Source organism: Bubalus kerabau, chromosome 9, assembly GCF_029407905.1.
Source record: "Bubalus kerabau isolate K-KA32 ecotype Philippines breed swamp buffalo chromosome 9, PCC_UOA_SB_1v2, whole genome shotgun sequence".
Lineage (NCBI taxonomy): Eukaryota > Metazoa > Chordata > Mammalia > Artiodactyla > Bovidae > Bubalus > Bubalus kerabau.
The window spans coordinates 26852023-26858022 of NC_073632.1; the positions used below are offsets into that span (position 1 = coordinate 26852023).

General features: G+C 40.5%; 1 long non-coding RNA gene across 1 annotated transcript in view; it reads left to right on the forward strand.

The window, feature by feature from the left end:
• Positions 1–5540, forward strand: part of LOC129619652 (uncharacterized) — a 144026-nt gene extending 138486 nt beyond the window's left edge. Inside the window, exon 6 of the long non-coding RNA XR_008698009.1 lies at positions 4851–5540. This is a non-coding gene — a long non-coding RNA (uncharacterized LOC129619652). The remainder of the gene's footprint in view (positions 1–4850) is intronic.
• The last annotated feature ends 460 nt before the right edge of the window (positions 5541–6000 follow it).

Here is a 6000-nt window from a genome sequence, read left to right on the forward strand (position 1 = left end):
TTCCTTATTTAATTATCTATTGAGATGAAAATACAGTGCAGTTTCAGTTCAATGACTGGGGCCACTAAAATCTGGTTGTTTGAAGAACTTGGGAGCCTAATTTCCAATACTAAAATGAAAAGCTAAAGTATAGAGATTTGGGAGTATAATATTGGAAATGGTCAGGATAGTTCAGGTGTGGTTCTTTCTAGATCAATGAATGGACTAAATAAGAATGTTCTTGACTTATAATTCTAGGATATGGTACTGCTGCTGCTGCTGCTAAGTCGCTTCAGTCGTGTCCATCTCTGTGTGACCCCATAGATGGCAGCCCACCAGGCGCCCCCGTCCCTGGGATTCTCCAGGCAAGAACACTGGAGTGGGTTGCCATTTCCTTCTCCAATGCATGAAAGTGAAAAGTGAAAGTGAAGTTGCTCAGTCGTGCCCGACTCTTCGCGACCTCATGGACTGCAGCCTACCAGGCTCCTCCGTCCATGGAATTTTCCAGGCAAGAGTACTGGAGTGAGTTGGCATTGCCTTCTCCAGGATATGGTACTAGCCTTGTCCATATTGGGACTATCTTGGGTAAATGCTTTATTGTAACATTTGCTCCATAAAACTGGATTAGATCTCTATTGAGAGAACCCACATGAATCTAAAATAGAATAATCAATGTTTTGTGAATCCACATGATACAGCTGCCTAACTGTAAAAAGGCAAGATTGCATAGAGAGAGAACTCTATGTATGTATTTTATATATATATATAGTTTGTGTATTTGTGTGTATGTGTATATATATATATATACACATACATTCATATATATATGTGTGTATATATATATATACATTCCTTATATATATGGAATGTTCTTATATGTTCCTTATATGTTCCTTAGTTCCACATATAGTAACACGAATAAGTAATTCAATTATTAGAAAAAGATACTTTTCCATCCTAGGGTCTAAGGTGCATTTTCTGATTTATTAGCTGCCAGTCACATGTTGTTGTTTAAATTTAACCATAAATTAAATTAATTAAATTTAAAATTCAGCCCCTCAGTGGTGCTAGCATATTCTAGGTGCTTGCTAGCCACATTGGCTAGTGGGTGTCATTGGTCCTCCCAGGAATTCTGCTGTCATTATAGAAAGTTTTCTTGGCCAGTGCTGGTCCAGCAGGTAGGGAGGTGTTTTTTTTTTGTTTTTGTTTTTTTTTAAATTTTAATTGGAGGCTAATTACAATATTGTAGTGGTTTTTGCCATACATCAACATGAATCAGCCATGGGCGCACATGTGTTCCCCAACCTGAGCCCCTCTCCCACCTCCCTCCCCATCCCATCCCCCAGGGTCAACCCAGTGCACCAGCCCTGAGCACCCTGTCTCATGCATCAAACCTGGACAGGCGATCCGCTTCACATGTAATAATATACACGTTTCAACGCTACCCTCTCAAATCATCCCACCCTCGCCTTCACCCACAGAGTCCAAAAGACTGTTCTTTACATCTGTGTCTCTTTTGCTGTCTCATATATAGTGTCATCATTACCATCTTTCTAAATTCCATATATATATATATGTTAGTATACTGTTTGGTGTTTTTCTTTCTGACTTACTTCACTCTGTATAATAGGCTCCAGTTTCATCCACCTCATTAGGACTGATTCAAATGCATTCTTTTTAATGGCCAAGTAATATTCCATTGTGTATATGTACCAGAACTTTCTTATCCATTCGTCTGCTGATGGACATCTAGGTTGCTTCCATGTCCTGGTTATTATAAACAGTGCTGTGATGAACATTGGGGTACATGTGTCTCTTTCAATTCTGGTTTCCTTGGTGTGTATGCCCAGCAGTGGGATTGCTGGGTCATATGGCAGTTCTATTTCCAGTTTTTTAAGGAATCTCCACACTGTTCTCCATAGTGGCTGTACTAGTTTGCATTCCCACCAACAGTGTAAGAGGGTTCATTTTTCTCTGCACCCTCTCCAGCATTTATTGTTTGTAGACTTTTTGATAGCCATTCTGACTAGCGTGAGATGGTACCTCATTGTGGTTTTGATTTTAGGGAGGTCTTTTTAAAAAAAAATTTAATGAGAGCTTTTTAATCTTATACTTTCAATAAAGTCTCCCCTGAACCAATTTATGTCATAGATGACGAGAAACAGGCTATTTTATTATGCTCTTCACATAGTGATTCAATTTCTAATTAGAAGTTGATGAAATTCTTTCATTTAGTACAGTATCATTGGCACCACATTTTCCAACTGCAGTAAGAAGTTCAATTATCTTGCAAAAGATAAAAGACAGGGGAATTTGTTCAGCAATCTAGAAATATATATATATAAAGGGCATGAGCATGTGTGTATGTATGTGCATTGACTAGAAACCAAGCTTGAGGACAGCACGTCTCTGTGTCCTGAAGTGAAAAGCTAGACAAAATGTGCTTTATCTTGTAGCACCGGCCAGAAAAGGTCAGTCAAGTCCAGTGAGCAACCCTGTACACCTTGCCCCACATAAACAGATAATTTGAGAGGATTTTTGGAAGGAGTTCCTAGGAACAAGGTATTACTAGTGGCTCTTAAAGCTGCTGTTTGGAAGTGGCATATGGCTCACGTTTCCCTGGTCAAATCAAGTCACATGAAACATGATGTGGGCAGGGGAAAGCACACTCCCCATCCCACCCCCACCCCTCCCCAGAGAGCAGTAGCAACCAACTGGAGACAAAAATGCAGGTGACTGATAACTCAGTTGGTAAAGAATCTGCCTGCAATGCAGGAGACCCCAGTTCGATTCCTGGGTCGGGAAGATCCTCTGGAGAAGGGATAGGCTACCCACTCCGGTATTCTTGGGGCTTCCCTGGTGCTGGTAAAGAACCTGCCTGCAATGTGGGAGACCTGGGTTCAATTTCTGGATTGGAAAGATGCCCTGGAGAAGGGAAAGGCTACCCGCTCCAGTATTCTGGCCTGGAGAATTCCATGGACTGCATAGTCCATGGGGTCGCAAAGGGTCGGACCTGACTGAGAGACTTTGACTCCTCACTCACTCACAAAGCCCTTGCTGCTGCTAAGTTGCTTCAGTCGTGTCCGACTCTGTGCGACCCCATAGACGGCAGCCCACCAGGCTCCCTCGTCCCTGGGATTCTCCAGGCAAGAACACTGGAGTGGGTTGCCATTTCCCTCTCCAATCACAAAGCCCTTAGCTAGTGGTAAAATAAACAGTTCACTTGCTCTTTTCTATATATCTTCTGACTAGAAAAATGAATCTCATTTTCAGAACGGCTGAGGTTTTTGGTTCTTCAGCATGATCCACCATAGACCCCTGTGGTTTCTGGAGTCTTTGATCAGCTTCAATCTCAGGACAGCTCCATGGGCCGCCCTCCTCCTGTAGGCTGAATCTGTAGCAGGAATACAAAGCAGAGAAAAGTTGTTCATACCCCTTCTCATTCTAATGTCAGAGAACCTCACCTAAAGTAAAAAGTGTGTTACTAATACTATATGATTTGAGTAGAAGATATTGTTTATGGCCATGAGGATGGAACAAGAGTACCCGTCACTGGAAACCTTTACAAGGTAATGGTCGTGTTTCTTTCTAATTTACAGGGTATTTCAGACAAAGATATCCAGTAGTCACTTTGTCTATGCACACACAGTCTGACATTTATCTTTTCAAAGAAGCTTGTATTATTCAACACAGCACACGGAAATGAGATAGATGTTTTTATCCCTGTTTTGCAAAAGAGCCATGTACAGAGAAATGAAACAACTGGCCCAGGGTTTTGCAACCTCAGGAGCCAGATTTGGGATTTGAACTCTATCTGATTCCAATTTACACATGGATCTGGTGAGCATCCCCCTAATCATATCAATAAATAGCATCAACAGGGACCTCTACTCAATATTCTGTCATCACCTATATGGGAAAAGAATCTGAAAAAGAATAGATATATGTGTATGTATAACTGAAACACTTCGCTGTATACCTGAAGCTAACGCAATATTGTAAATCAGGTAAACGCCAATATAAAACAAACATTTAAAAATAAATAAAAATATGTGATTCCAAAAATAAGTAGCATCTGTCAGGTGATTGTTACTGCATTTGCCAGGCCCTTTGCCAAGGGTATTACCTCTATTAGTTCATTTATCCTGAAAACCACTCCATAGAAATAAATGATTTCTTCCTATTTTATGACTGAGGAAATTGAAGTGTGGAAAGGTAAATACCCTGTGCAAATTATACTACAATGAAATGTTAGAGCCAGAATTTGAAACCAGGTCTAACTCTGAAACCAGTATTCATCATTGCTCACTAACCTCTGCTCTCAGGGCTTCTCTGCAATGCTTAGGTCTGTATCCAGAACTTGAGATGCCCTGAAGTGAGACCAGAATGATAAAGTCAAGTAAAAAGGAAACTGAACTACTTGAGAAACAATGTATGGGATGATGGTATAGGTTTATAGTGGAAATGAAAGTGAAAGTGTTAGTCACTCAGTCGTGCCCGACTCTTTGTGATTCCATGGCTCCTCTGTCCATGGAATTCTCCAGCCAAGAATAGTAGAGTGGGTAGCCAGTCCCTTCTCTAGGGGATCTTCCAAACCCAGGGATCAAACCCAGGTCTCCCACATTGTGGGTGAATTCTTTACCATCTGAGCCAAAAGGGAAGCCCATATAGTGGAAATGGGAATATTAAAATAAGAATGAGAAAAGAAAATCACGTACTCATGAAATAAAAATGGACTCCTCTCTGAGAAGCTCCATCACTCATTTTGTCTTTCAGATTGAATTTTTGTCTTAAGCATGCTTATTTTGAGTCTAATCCAGTGGGAGCAAGCTTATAATTAAAGTGGCATTTACTGCTTTTATGTTTTTCAGAGTGATTAGATTGGAATGTCTAGGACGGAGAAAGGCCCTTGGGATCCAGACACATCCAGTGCCTTGATCACGTGATAGAAACCCGGCAGCTGGAATTCAGACTTGGTGGGCGACAGATCTGAGTCATTTTCATCAGTGGCCATTAAGAGAGGTGGAGCAGGAAGAATGAATACAGGATTATGAGGATGACTGAATCATGTAACAACTGTGCACAGCTCAAACACATCTGGTACTAAAAGACAGGATATTCTCACTCAGTTGTTAAAGTGAAATAATGCCATTTGCAGCATCATGAATGGACCTAGGGATTGTCATACTGTAAGTCATATAGAGAAGGAAGAATATACTATGACATCCCTATATGTGGAGTCTAAAAAGAAATGGTACAAATGAACTTATATATATGAACTCATAGGGGGTAGGGATAGTTAGGGAGTTTGGGATCGACATGTACACACTGCTATATTTACAATGGATAACCAACAAGGACCTACTATATAGCACAGGGAACTCTCTTCAATGTTACATGGCAGCCTGGATGGGAGGGGAGTTTGTGGGAGAATGGATGCATGTATATGTGTGGCTGAGTCCCTTTGCTGTTCACCTGAAAATACCACAACATTGTTAATTGGCTATACTTCAATATAAAGTAATAAGTTAAAAGTAATAAATTAAAAATATCCAAAATATAAATAAATAAAAGATGGGCTATTCTGACCAAAGTTAGCATAGCTGACATCAGTTCTCATGACTGAGCATCTTAGAAGCAATCTCTTTTTAAAGAATTGCTACCCAAACTGGTAGGATATGTAAGTGGGATCCTTACTAGGCCAATTCTGAAAGGAGTTGGTATAAAATCTCTTACCATTTCAGCTATAAATATGTACCCAGGCTATGTAGCTATGCCATCCAAATGACACCTGCAATACTTAGAAACCCGTCCTTGAGAGAATCATTACCAATTCCTATATTTTTGGAATGGTGCCCAGAATCTAAAATAATGGTCCTGTGTCTTGCTATTCATTTCAAACCAAGACATAAATGTCCTTGATATTGGCTGACTGGGAAAATGGCAGAAAAACTGAGAGAGTTTTCTCTGGAAGACAGACAGTCTTACAGACCTCCAGTGATGCCAGATGATTATCTACTG